Source organism: Rattus norvegicus, chromosome 5, assembly GCF_036323735.1.
Source record: "Rattus norvegicus strain BN/NHsdMcwi chromosome 5, GRCr8, whole genome shotgun sequence".
Lineage (NCBI taxonomy): Eukaryota > Metazoa > Chordata > Mammalia > Rodentia > Muridae > Rattus > Rattus norvegicus.
The window spans coordinates 74,865,292-74,879,474 of record NC_086023.1 but is presented as its reverse complement, the minus strand read 5'-3'; the positions used below and the strand labels follow the sequence as shown (position 1 = coordinate 74,879,474).

Genomic DNA, 14,183 nt, shown 5'->3' with positions numbered 1-14,183 from the left:
GCCTGTCAGTCATTGACATAGAAAAATGACTCGCCTCAGAGCAGGGTCACGCTGACCACACACCCTGTATGTTCTATGTGTTTTGAGGTTTGTTACTCCTAAGAAATTCCTCAAAGCTTTACATAGGACCCATCAAATTAAAGGTCCATATGAACTGTTACGTCTCAAATGGCTGGCTTGAGTTAGAGCTGATCACTGGGCATCACTTCTTGCACCTGCATATGAGTGCACACACCATGGTGTGTGTGTGTGTGTGTGTGTGTTTCCTTTATAAGCTCATAGACAAAGATGTTGAATGCCCTGAATTCTGAGCTAGTGCCCTGATATATCAGTATTAGGGTATGTGTTCAATAAAACATCCCAGTCTGACTGAGATAAGTGTTTGTTTGGTTTGTGGGACACTTCATGTACTCCACAATAGTAGCTCACCTGGCTTCCTGGGGTTTTGCAGAATGTTGAATCTAAATCACACAGGGATTAATTTGACAGAGGAAATTTTAAGACAGCATAACATTTAGGCTTTGGCATGGATATTGCTGGCTTTGTTTGGCCAGCTTTATAGCGAGAATTAGGAGCAAAATGCAGAGTATAGTTTTTGGGATTGGGCTGGGGGTGTTCAGGTCAACCAGAAAAGACTACTTTTCAAAGACAGTTCACCCAGTATGGTGGCTTGAACATACTTAACCCAGGGAGTGGCACTACTGGGAGGTGTGGTCTTGTTGGAGTAGGTGCAGCTTTATTGGAGGAAGTGTGTCACTGTGGGGATGGGCATTGAGACCCTCCTCCTAGCTGCCTGGAAGACAACAATCTTCTGTCTGCCTTTGGAACAAGGTGTAGAACTTTCAGCTCCTCTAACACCATGTCTGCCTGGACACTGCTATGCTTCTCTTGATTATATTGGCCTGAACCTCAGAATCAGTAAGTTACCCCAATTAAATGTTGTCCTTTATAAGAGTTGCCTTGGTCATGGTGTCTGTTCACAGCAATGGAAACCCTAACTAAGACACCTAGGGGCACAGGGGCATGCAAATAAGTGTTTGACAGTATTCAGCCTTCCAGGTACTCAGAGGCCACTCCTGTGTTGGCTTCAAAAGGCCTGACTACTGCTCAAGATGGCTGCAATCTGGTTACCATCCAAGTGGTGCTAGTTTGCCAGGCATGTAGAACACAAAAGTCACAGGGTCATGGAAGCTGCTATCTGCCTCTCAAAGGAAAACGTGCCAAACAAAGCAACTTATTGCAGGATCAACATCTCTGAAGGAAGTCCTGACTGTCTGGCTTGCAGATCTGTGAAGATGAAGCCTAAGCCACACTGGAGCCCCAAGAACATGGAATGTCTGTCATGAAGTCTGTAGCCAATGAATACAGTCAACTGTTGTTTTTAACAGAATCTCATATGTTTGATTTTACCAATAAATACTGACCTTTCTCCTCAGCCAATATCCCAAATGGAAAAGCAAGCTCTCCTTTCCACATCATCTCAAAAACTCCTCAAACTAAATGTTCCTCCCTTCTACTTCCTGTTTATCTCTCTGTCCTCCTGACTGCTTACTGTCCATGTTTTTTGTTCCCTATGTTCACTCTCCTTCTACTTGTTGAGTGCTCCACCTTTTGACCTAAGGTTGACTTTATTTAATCCTGTTTACAGTAAACAGAAAGCTCTTGGATTAAAGTCGTGTGCTCTGGCTGAACCACACCACAACTAAAGAATCAGGTTTTTCCAGTAAACAATACAATATAGGACTTCACAGTGTGGTCAAATACTCTGCAACAGTCAGCCCATGACAACATCTATGTGGGCTGTAAGTGGCAAGGACATAAGGGTAAGGCTGCCCAAGCCTGTTAGAGCTCACACCATTCTCTGATATGCCATAGACATTGAATATAGAGCTACAAAATTGTATGACTGCCTTGCTAGATTTGCATCTTGTTTGGTCCCTGTCTATGTCCCCATTGTTCCCTTTTTGAAAGTTATTGCCTTTGTGTGGGTATGTCTTGTTTTAATTAATTAATTAATTAACACGCACAGAGTTGCATATAGTTTGGGCTAGCACTGAACTTGCTATGTTGTAAAAGATAACCCTAAACTCCAGGTCTTTACAGACACACACCATCACACTCAGTTTACTTGGTGATTGAATTAGAACCCAGGTAGGGAGCCATACATGGTAGGCATATGTCTACCATTTGAGCTACATCCCTAGCCCATGTGCCTCGGGACAAATATAATTTTATTTTCTTTTTCTTTCTTTCTGAGCACTGAGACATAAACTCTTCAAGAACTGATTTCTCAAGATTTTGGAGAGCTGCCAGACAGTGGTGGCACACAGTTTAATCCCAGCACTTTGGAGGCAGAGGTAGGTCGGTTTCTATGAATTCAAGACCATCTTGGTCTACAGAGCGAGTTCCAGGACATCCAGGGACACACAAATCCTGTCTTTAAAAAAACAAACCAACTAACCAAGAAAATTTGGAGGCTCCTGGAGATAGACTAAATACATTTTCATTATGTATGTATAAATCCACGAGCCTTTGGAGGCGCACAGAAGAATATTACAGCTTAAAATTTGAAATGTCCCCTGTGGACTTACATGTTGAATGCTCGGACGTGGGCTGGTGGTTCTGTTTTAAGGTGGTGTAAACTCTAGGAGATAGGATCTGGATAGAAGTATCACTAGGGGTGTGCCTTGCAGGGTCATTTCCTGCCATGCCTCTTTCCTGTACCCCTGCTTCGGGTCCATCATGATTTGAGCAGCCACTGTCATCCATTTGTGCAGCCATGCTATTCTGCTTCGCTCTAGGCCTAGAACACAGAGCCACATGACCACAAACTGAGTCCTCTGAAACCATGGGCTAAAATCAATCTTTCCCCTTCACTTACTATTCTCAGACGCTATAGCGATGGCAAGACTGATTCGGTTGAAAATACAATGATGTACAAAATCTGATTTGATCCTTGTCGGAAAAGGAGCCAATTCTTCATGTAAGCTCCGTCATAGGAAACATACACTGAGATAAGTTATCCTGTTTTTAAACCTGATGTAAGTTATTTCAAACCCAGTTATATCACCTTTGTTCTACTTAAAACTTCCCCTCCCCATTTGAAATAAAGCTCCCTATATTTCCTCATCCCAGTGATTCAAATGCTTACTCCCAACAGCCACTGGGCACAATGAAACTCTAAGGCCTGTAAACAAGCAATCCCCCTTTGCATGAGTTTCTTTAACAAATCCCCTTGGTAAATGGTTTTCTTTCATGGTGTCATCAGCAGCTACTGGGGCAAAGGCCTGGCATCCTCCCACCCCCTTTTTATATTTAAACAGTACTGTTTATACAACTCAGCATTCTTTTTTTCTTATTTGAACTGATTTTCTCATCAGTTTTGCAAGAGAGCTAAAAAACCTTATTGGCAATACATTGTGAAATAGATCTTCTGCTAAAGTTCAGTGTGTTTAAATGGTCTCCCTCTGTTCTCAACACCCTCAAGACTTTTCCTCATTCCAAACAGGGGTCTCAGTTTTAGTTAAAGCTGACTCTTACATGTAATTTATTTCAAATGTACCTGGCTTATTTCTCCTTAGTCAAAAAACATAGCTGGCCTTCTGCTTAAATGGTGTGTATTTGCTAATTAATTTGTTATCATTTAACTCTCTAGCACTTATACGAATGTGATTGCATGCTGGGGGCCATATCAGATAGTACTCCGAAACTCTACCTGAGGTGCTTAGCAGAGAAAAAAACAAAACAAAGTAAAAGATTTGTGTTTCACTCGAGCTGTTGAGGTTAAGGAATGTTCTGGAAAGCCAGAAGCCTTGATTGGCTCTGAGAAAGCGGGGATGAGTGTCTGCTTCTGCTTTTGGCCTTTCACAGCTGGTTGTCTAACCTATAGGTGTTGGCAGAATGTTCTGAATGTTCTACTGGAATTAGAATATCACCCTCTCATAAAGTAAATCCTGAACAAATTTACATAATTCTGTAGCTTCCTGGAAGAAACTTTAGAGTGCTAAAAAAAAAAATTAATTTTAAATGAATAGTGCAGGTCCCTTTTTTATTGGCCTAATAGTGCTATTTGTGTTTTTGCAGTGTAAATTTGCTTGTGTTTTGCAGGGAGGCTCCACTCTGTATGAATTAAGAACAGCTTCAGGACCAGATGTGGTATGTAATTGGTGCCATTAATACGAGTAGTAGTGAAGATCCCGAATTCAAAGCAACCTAGGCTGCAGACAGGAAGGCTTTGTTCCAAAGACAGAAGAGTCTTAAGTCTCCAAGTGCACGACATTCAGCTTGACCTGCTAGTCTACCTACCCTTGATGATCATTGTTAAGTGATATTAGTTGTATAGTTTATGGGTCCCTCTTAAATTTATATGTCTCATTTTCTTTGTCCCTTCCCTGAAGCTTCGAGTTATTATAAAGTAAATATTGTCTCCATTATAGTTTAATTGAAATCAAGGGAGCCAGCAAGAGAGCTCAGCAGGTAAACGCTCTTGCCATGCACATCTGGTGACCTGCTTCAGTCTCTGGGATCTATGTAAACTTCTTTGGAAAGAGAGAATTGGGGTTGGGGATTTAGCTCAGTGGTAGAGCGCTTGCCTAGCAAGTGCAAGGCCCTGGGTTCGGTCCCCAGCTCCAAAAAAAAAGAAAAGAAAAAAGAGAGAGAGAGAGAGAGAGAGAGAGAGAGAGAGAGAGAGAGAGAGAGAGAGAGAATTGGTGCACGGAGCCATATTGGATTTGGGCCTAGTCGCTTTTTGAACTGCTTGGCTCAAAGTGGCTAGGTGACTCTGGGCTGTTTGGCCACAGAGACTCACCCCTAAGATGACTGCCATAAGTCTTAAGATTGTTGGACAAAGCCTCTCCCATGAATTTATGGCACAGGAAGATAACATTCAAGGGATGCCTCAGCTCCCTTAGCAGATACCAGTTATCTCCTCAGTCAACACCCAGTGTCTCCACCACCTGACCTCATCGCCTGACTTCTTTGCCTCCAGCTATCACTGCCTATACCCTCATCTCCCCCTCCTTCATATTTCACAAAGGTCACTCCCCCTACCTGAAAGCCTTAAAAGCTGTAACGTTCATCCCAATAAACGAGACCTTGACAACAGAATCTTGCTTGGTCTCCTTCTTCTCTTCACCCCCATTTAGGCCCAAGGGTAGCGCCCCTTCAGGACCCTGAATAACTGGGTCCCCGCTGGCGGGGACAAGTGGCGCCCGAACACAGGGACCCCGAAGTACGGCCAACTACCGGACGACAGAGACAGGAGATCTGTGGAGAGATTGAGGACTCTCAGGCTGCATCGCTCGTGCATCACTGGAGAGGGAGGTAAGACCGGTCGAATAAGTGTCGTCCCATCGCCATGGGGAAGGTATTGTCTAAGGAGGCTTGATTCATAGGAGAGATCAAGCGCTCATTCAGGGAGAGAGGAAAGAGTTAAGAAAAAGGATTTAATCAATTTCTTTTGTTTTGTTGATGAAAAGTGTCCTTGGGGTAAGGTGGGATAGAAAAGGCCTTGATGATTTGGGATAGTGTAAGTAAAACTTGTAATAAAAAAGGGACAAGATAATGGTAAAGTGTTTTTGTGTATGCGTTCTTTTAGAGTTATGTTTTAGTCTTTGGACCCTGACTAGAGATAGTTTACACCCTAGACTTGAGAGAGAATGAATGGGCTTGGGAAAAACAGTCCTGCCGGACTCTCCGCAGATGCTTTGGAGAAAGAGAAAAACTTTTTAGAGCTCTCCTAGGAACAGAGGGAAGGCAGGAGACGTCCTGCCTCTCTGCTGGCTCCTATTGGAGAAATGCTTATTTCTGGTTCTGGGTTCCATAGCTTGAATGTTTTGTGTTTCATGTTTAAAAGAAAAGGTTAAAATTTTAAATGCTGGTTGATTCACCCATTGATGTAGTTTTAACTCCTTTCAAGAAAGGAACAAATAAATAAAAAGTTTCAGTTGGCTTTTGGAGCCTACATCTGTAGCTAGAAGCCTAAGTCCGCTGGGCAAGTTCCCCAGGGGGCTGGCTAAATGTTTACAATATGTTTTTATGCAGTTTGTTTTCGTCCTGGCGATTGTGATTTACATTTCGTGAGCTCGCTTATAATTTTAGAGAGCCCATAAAGTGATATCATTAAAATTTTTACAAAAGAATGGCTAATAGCCTTATGTAATTTTGTCGCTGCTTCAATGTAAGAAGTTAGAACTTTAAATCTTTCAGTGTATATAGAAATTTTTACTACAAACTTTTGCTCTCAAAATGAGCTTTAATATTTGGGGAGTAGCTATTGCTCCAGAAAAGATTCAATATTCATTTTTAACATTTAAAACTAATTTTAAGCTTCTAAGGATATGTTAATTGCCAAAGTACCTCACCTTACCAGAAGACTTAACTTTGTTATCCTCATTGGAGATAAAGCTTTTGTCGTATTAGTACAGAATTGTAGGCTAGAGTCATGGAAGTATTTTAAAAAGTAACCTGGTAAAACATACCTTATTCCAAACAACAGTTAATTGGTTATTACAAAATACTGATATTTGGCCTATTACATATACAAATTTCAGGCAAAATTGATAATTTTACTCTTTGCGTGCTTTTGTACTTCCTATAAATTTGTGCATGCAACCCATAGAAAATGCGCTTACTGTATTGATAGGTGGTTCATCTAATGAAAAGGCTACATGTATGATTGGATCACTTGTTTATTCTCTTCAGTTTCCCCTGCTTCAGCACAGATTATTAAATTACATGCTGTAGCCACTGTTTTTAAAATTAAAAAAAAATCATCAAGCTTTCAATTCATATACTGATAGCCAATGTGTGGCTTATGGTTTACAATTGATTAAAAAGTTTTCTTTTTTTTTTTTTTAAAGATTTATTTATTTATTTAATATCAGTACGCTGTAGCTGTCAGACACACCAGAAGAGGGCATCGGATCTCATTACAGATGGTTGTGAGCCACCATGTGGTTGCTGGGATTTGAACTCAGGACCTCTGGAAGAGCAGTCAGGGCTCTTAACCACTGAGCCATCTCTCCAGCCCCAAAAGTTTTCTTTTTTTAGATACTACTAGCCCTCAAATTTTACAATTACTTAATGCTTTATTAGAGGCAGGTTTTCTACTTAAAATCAGTGAGTGATGATTTCAGTGTGAATGTCTGACAACTCACTGTCCTTTCAGTGCTCTGACTCAGACAACTAAACAAAACCATTGACCCAGCTCTTTGAAAATGATAATGGAGTTGATAACACTCCCTCACAAATAGAGGAAGACTCCATTTGCTTACTTTCAACTCCCATCCTCACCTTGCCGGCTCAGGGATTTCTAGTGCGACTGAATCTGGACAATATTTATAGGATTTGGCATCTCTAATTAATGCTTATGTTTAGGTAAATAAAGCTGGTGAGGGGCTGGAGAGATGGCTTAGTGGTTAAGAGCACTAAGTACTGTTCCTTTATAGGCCATTTAAGAACTCAAACTGGATTGCCTGGACCCCTTAGCAAGGGAGGACAATGATACCAGGCATGTTATAGGCCTTATATAGAAACAGTTAGTCAAAAAATCTCATTCTTTATATATCCAAAACAATAATGCTGGAGACAATAATTTGGTATAAAAGTCAATTTATAAATACAAGTGCTCAGTGTCCTCAATTTAATCCTCAAGGACTTATCTTAATAAATAATATTTTAACAATATTTTAATAAATAAAAAAGGGGAGTTATCCCTGTATGCTAAAATATGCTTCTTTTATTTCAATTTTAAAATTTGGATGCCAAGGAACACTCTGAGTTTATGGCACCCTACAGCTAGGCATACTTCTGCCTAGGTGAAATAGAAAGATCCACATATTGGCATGATCCTGTTCAGATATTTTATATGGGGAAGAGGGAATCTTTGTGTTTTTTCTACAGGATGCTACAAGAGTATGCCAGCTGCCAGAGGTGGTTGCTGAGACTTGCTGATCCTGGGAGCATGAAGATTCAGCTCTCCTGGTTCGGGTCCCTGGAGTCATTCCTGTGTCCTTGGAGGAATATGGAGGATTCCCACTCATCTTTTGTCATCACAGAAATTCTGGCGTTGCTGCAGTCATTGTGTCCCATCCCACCTCGGCCTGCGCTCCGACCCTCTGTGCACTGCTGCTTGCTGGAAGCTGCTGTGGACTGGGGAACTCTGCCCTGGTTTTGCAGATCTCAGACATGGTTCCATTGCCTGCTAGTTGTTCCAGAGAAGAATGACCGATCCTGAACTGTCCTGGGAAAGTCCTTGGCATTTTCGCTGCTATTGTGGCAGCCATTACTGCTGCAGCCATTGTGTCTGCAGTGTCTGGAGTTACCCTCCCCCAATCTATTGTTAGGCAATCACAGTGGGTGAACTTTCTGGAGTAGTTGCTAACAATTGGGAATTCTAAATTTTATTACAGGAGAGGCTTGACTAGGCCCTTGGTGGTAGCAGCTGAGGAGAACCAGAGAGATAACGAACCAGATGAGGTGCCCACTACTTGTCGGGAGAGGCTCAATTTCCACAATCTCTTATATTAATGCCATCTGGCCCCTGCTCCTTCGCCCCTGGGCTCAAATAAGAGGAATGAGAAGATGACCTGATGTAGCTATTCTCAGCGACGGGCAACTTCCTCTGACCCTTGACCAATCTAAGACAGGAACCTTGGGGGCGACAAGGTGATCCTATGACAGATAAGGCTGGGGTTCGAGAGGTCAATCCTAAGACAGAGGTGGCTACACCCCGTTTAAATGTACGGGCTGGTCAAATGCTCCTCTGCCCAGTTTCTCCCCCAATAACACACACGTATAGCCCAGAACGGTGTGTTACAGCATAAGTTTCTAGCCATTGGGGTGCAGTCCTAACTGCAAGAGTGGCTCGCCATGGCCGAGCTGGGCACTCTGTGAGGCATGTCTGATCTCTCTCAGACCACTACTTCCACCTAATGGTCTTTTTTAAAAGAAAAATGGGGGAGATGCACGGAGCCATATTGGATTTGGGCCTAGCCGCTTTTTGACTGCATGGTTCAAAGTGACTCTGGGCTGTTTGGCCACAGAGACTCACCCCTAAGATGACTGCTATAAGTCTTAAGATTGTTGGACAAAGCCTCTCCCATGAATTTACGGCACAGGAAGATAACATTCAAGGGATGCCTCAGCTCCCTTAGCAGATACCAGTTATCTCCTCAGTCAACACCCAGTGTCTCCACCACCTGACCTCATCGCCTGACTTCTTTGAATAACTGGGTCCCCGCTGGCGGGGACAAATTGGCACCACAAAGTTGTCCTCAGAGCCACATACTCACAGCGGCATGATTACCCACTGGCATCACGCACACTCGCACACATACAAGCACATTTTTGTTTGTTTCTTGTGTTCTTTTTGTTTGTTTGCTTGCTTGCTTTTGAGACAGGGTTTCCCTGTGTAGCCCTGGCTGTCCAGGAACAGCTAGGCAATGGAATGGTAGTATGCATTGCACTTTGGGAAAGACCTTTATACTGCAATTACAGAGAGGACGCATAACAAAATAAAATACGGACAGTGTCCCTAATTCATTGCTCATTATCTTAAGGGGAATAGAAAGGGTTTCCGGGGCTTACAGTTTATCACCAGATGTAACTAGATTAGCATTTGAAATCTGTTTAGAGGTTTAGCTACCTGGGGTTTATTTTATACATATATATATATATATATATATATATATATATTTTTTTTTTTTGTTCTTTTTTTCGGAGCTGGGGACCGAACCCAGGGCCTTGCGCTTCCTAGGTAAGCGCTCTACCGCTGAGCTAAATCCCCAGCCCTATTTTATATTTTAAGACAAGGTTTTTTCTGTGCAGATCTAGCTGTCCTGAAATTCACTTTTTAGATTAGGCTGGCCTTGAAAGCACAGAAATCTACTTGCCTTTGTCTCCTGAGTGCTGGGGATTAAAGGCTTGTGCCTTTGCTACTGGGCTACAAGCACATTTTTTGTACACACACACACCCCACACACACACACACACACACACACACACACACACACACACACACACACGGGGGCTGTGAATGGAATGCGTTCCTAAACATATAAAACACACAGCTCCTCTTTCTCTTCCAACATAACATCATCTGCTTGGGACCAGGAATTTGGAACGTGAGACTGTGTGCGATAATTTCAGACTCAAGCCATAATGTGGTCCATTCAGTTTGAGGTAATCTGTTCTGCTAGGTGTAAGAAACTAATGCAAATGCGGTAATACACGAGCCATACTAGTAAATCCAAACAAAAACAAACCGGAGAAGCAGATGAGGTTTAGCAACAAACTTCTCACAATTGCCAGCCAACATCCCAATGTCAAAAACCCTAAAATAGCTAACTACAAAAAAAATTATTATTACTGCTTGTAGCTCCTATAGTCCCAGCACTCTGAGGAGGCTGAGGCAGAATGATCTTGGTTTAAGGCCAGCAAAACCCTAGAACAAAACAAAACAAAAAGAAATTTATTATCTCATTATCAAGTAAGAATATAAACAGAAAAATGAAACGAACCTAAATTGTTTCCTTTTTTAAGATTTATTTTTATTTTATGTGCACTTGTTTTCTGCCTGCGTGGTATCTATGTGAGGATGTCAGATCCCCTCATACAGGAGTTCCAGACAGTTGTGAGATACCATGTGGGTGCTGGGAACTGAGCCCAGGCCCTCTGAAGGAACAGCCAGTGCTCTTAACCACTGAGCCATTTCTCTATTCCCTAACCTAAAATACTTCTAACATGTGACAAATGAAATGTAACTATCCAAGTTGTTCACACAGATGGGGGGAGGGGGGTGTTAGGAGTCAATTAGAAAATAATCACAAAAGCCTTATAAACAAAACCATTAGGAAAAAGACAATTTGTCAATAAACTCTGTTAATAGGTATTTCTGTAGTCCTACTATGTCCCTGAGTTGTTCCAAGTCTTAACTCTTGTGATGATATGATGATTTTTGCTAAAGATGCTTACTCTTGTGTGTTTCCTTGGTTGCTTCCTCCATGAGACAAACAAATGAAGGAGAGATCTGCTTTGTAGAGAATTTATATTTTAGAGGCATTACCATATATGAGGCTCCACATCTACAGATCCATCTTGCTGTGGATCAAAAATATTTGCAAGGAGAGATGGCACAGTAGTTAAGAGTGCCGACTCTAATTCTAGAGGACCTAGGCTGGATTCCTAGCACCCACATGGCAACTCCAGCTCTGGGGAATCCACCACCCTCTTCTGGCCTCTGTGGGTATTGTATACACAGATATGCAATCGAAACACCTCTATACATAAAAATAAAAGTTGTTTTTTTTTAAGTTGCCCAGAATGAAAATGTGGAGATGCTTTCTCTTGTTATCATTTCCTTGGCAAGGAGGTATAGCAAGTGTTTACACAGAATTTACATAGCATTAGGTATCCAGTAACCTAGAGATCATCTTCAGTACTTGAGGAAGCGATCACAGGTGACAGTATCCCATGAACTATAAAGGACCTGAACAGCTGTAGATTTCCAAATACGCAGGGATCCTGAGGACTGACACCTGACAACGCTGGGAGAAAATAGTTATTGACATATAATATAGAAAAGGAAAGAGAGAAAGAAGGAACAAAAAGGAAAAAAACCCACAAAATTGGGAGCTGAGACATTGGCAAATGCTAAACACATAACCATGAGGAACCAGATTCAGTCCCTAGAATCCATATAAAAAATCCAAGCCTTGTAGTACATCCCTGTAATTCCAATGCTGGGGAGTCAGACTAGGGCTCTTGGGCCAGCTAGCCCAGTCTTCAGGCTAATGAGAAATCCTGACCTAGAAAACGGGATGGACACCTTGTTTGTGATGTCTTTCCCAGTCATCTTTAAGAATTACCCAGAACCTCTCTCTTTGTTGAAACTCTTCCCAGGCTGTCTATAATGCCATACATGGAAGCCCATCTCAATTCTCTCTAGGCGGTTCCCTCCCCTCCTTTCCATCTGTTTTCCATTTGTAATCCTTGGCCAGATGAGCTGGTCTCTGACTAAACACATTCTTTACAGTCTTTGAAAATGATCTTTCTTCTTAGCCAAATAGCCATCATTCCTACTTTTGAAACAATGACCTTGAAATGAAAGCCAGCACCCGTCGTCTACCTAATCATTCCTTTCTCTTTTCTTTTACTTGTATTTTTTGTTTTCAACATTTATTCACTGCAAAGTTTTGTTTTATCTATTAAATTTCACAGCATCTCAAGAGGCTTCCTTACTGGTTGGGTGTGCTTTTGTTTCCTTGACACTTAGTAGATGATGTCATTCGGCAACCTCGGTAGGTTCTGCACAAACCGATCTTTACTGTCCTCAGCCTACATTCCTTCCTTTCTTCCTTTTTTTTTCCCTGATAGACTATTCATATGTATTACATGATGACCTTGAATCTAGAATGTTATCCCAGGCTGCCCTTGAGCTCTCCGTAATCTTCCTGTCTCGTTCTCTAAAGCGTTGTGATTATAGGTGTGCACAACCACACCCAGCTGAAACTTGCTTCCTCATAGAACAAGGTGGTGCCAGTCGCGGACATTATTGTGTCCTTCACAAGGACTCTCCGGGTTCCGGCATGGGACTTTCTTTCCATAGCTTTCCCATTCCATACCTTTCTCTGTGAGAAAGTCACGTTAAGTGGGGAGTTGCACGATAGCAGAAACGAAGCTTGTTTTAATGCTTTTGACTGGGTTGCTAACAAGGGTAAATAACTAAATGGAACTCTGTAAGCCTCAAGACATTCATCCATCCCGAGGACATTGTAGGGAGCTTGAAGAGTTGTTGGGGTGATTTCATATGATCGTGTGTGTGAAATGTGGTGTACACTAACAGTGATGCATTCATAGGTTTCAGGTTTGATATTCATTTATTTGGTTTTTCACAAACCTGCTGCACTGGCTGCTTTTCTACTGCTGTGGCAAAATATCATGACCAAGGCAAATATTGAAGGAGGTGGTTTATTGCAGTTTGCAGTTCTAGAGGAATAGGAGTTCATCACCATCATGATGAGCATGGCACCAGTCAGGCAGGCAGGCAGGCAGGCAGGCAGAGCACAGGAGCAGCACCTAAGAGTTCAGGTCTTGATTCACAAACAGGAAGCAGAGAGCACATTGGGAATGGCGTGGGTCTTTGAAAACCCCAAGCCTAGTCCCAGTGATACAACCCCTCCAACTAAACCACGCTTCTTCTTTCTCAAGTAATCTCAAGTTTTCCGCGTCTTAACACTGGGAGGCTGAATTTAAGGGTGATGAACTAATTAACCTAATGTAAGAAATGTAGGCCAAGTATTCAAACACGAGGCTAAGGAGATCATTTTCATTCAAACTGACCACCCCTGCAGGACCCTTTTCATAAGGGAGAAGTCACCAGTGTTTGTCCAAACCCATATTAACATAGTTATTGAGCATGTCTATTCCCTAGAGAGTATGCTAAACATTGTAACAGTTGGCATGCTACTGAATTCATTTCCTGGATTTTAATGTGCTCACACGTCTTCTGCCATTCCAATAGGTCATCACAACACTGTACGAAATTTTGCTTATATTTTAGAACACCATGTCATTCAGACCTCCAGTTCCAGCAGGATGGACCTTAAGTTCATCTGTCAACTCACACCATACCGGTTTCTTACCTTATCCATGATCAGAAAAGTAGTTTCTCTAACTGACTAGTGGGACAATCATAATGGTATTTTACCATGAAACAACACTTGTACCTTTTTGTAGTGAGCCATATTGGATTTGGGCCTGGCCGCTTTGTAACTGTAAGACCACAGTTAAAGTCATGGGATTGTTGGACAGAGGCCTCTCCCATGTATTTACGGCACAGGAAGAAAAGACCAAGTAGTAAACATCCGTGTCTCCACTGCATGACCTCTGCTGAGCCCGGCTGATGCATGTGGAACCAACACACCTGGACCACACTTGGGTGGTGGTCAATTTACTTCTGCCTTTTGCTTCCTCAGCCTTTATCCTTGAGATTTAGGCTGCTCTTGGATTTCTCCCTAATTAATTCAGGTCTCATAGTCGGTCTGGTCTTTTGTTACGAGCCAGGTAGTCACGAGCCAGGGTTTCCCACTGTTATTTTCTACCTGGAGACTTGGGTATATAAGTGGTGAATAAAGCTACAGGAGACTCTCACTCTCACTCTTCTTCCTCACTCTCACTCTTCC

At 42.1% G+C, this 14,183-nt stretch overlaps 1 protein-coding gene and 1 long non-coding RNA gene across 2 annotated transcripts in view; both read left to right on the top strand.

Moving 5' to 3' along the window:
* The window catches only part of LOC120103069 (40S ribosomal protein S18-like), a 462,039-nt gene that overhangs the window by 231,610 nt on the left and 216,246 nt on the right, over positions 1-14,183 (top strand). The window lies entirely within an intron of this gene.
* On the top strand, positions 4,678-10,519 carry LOC134478978 (uncharacterized). Its single transcript, XR_010051815.1, has 2 exons — positions 4,678-5,322; positions 7,903-10,519. It is a non-coding gene; the product is annotated as an uncharacterized LOC134478978 (long non-coding RNA).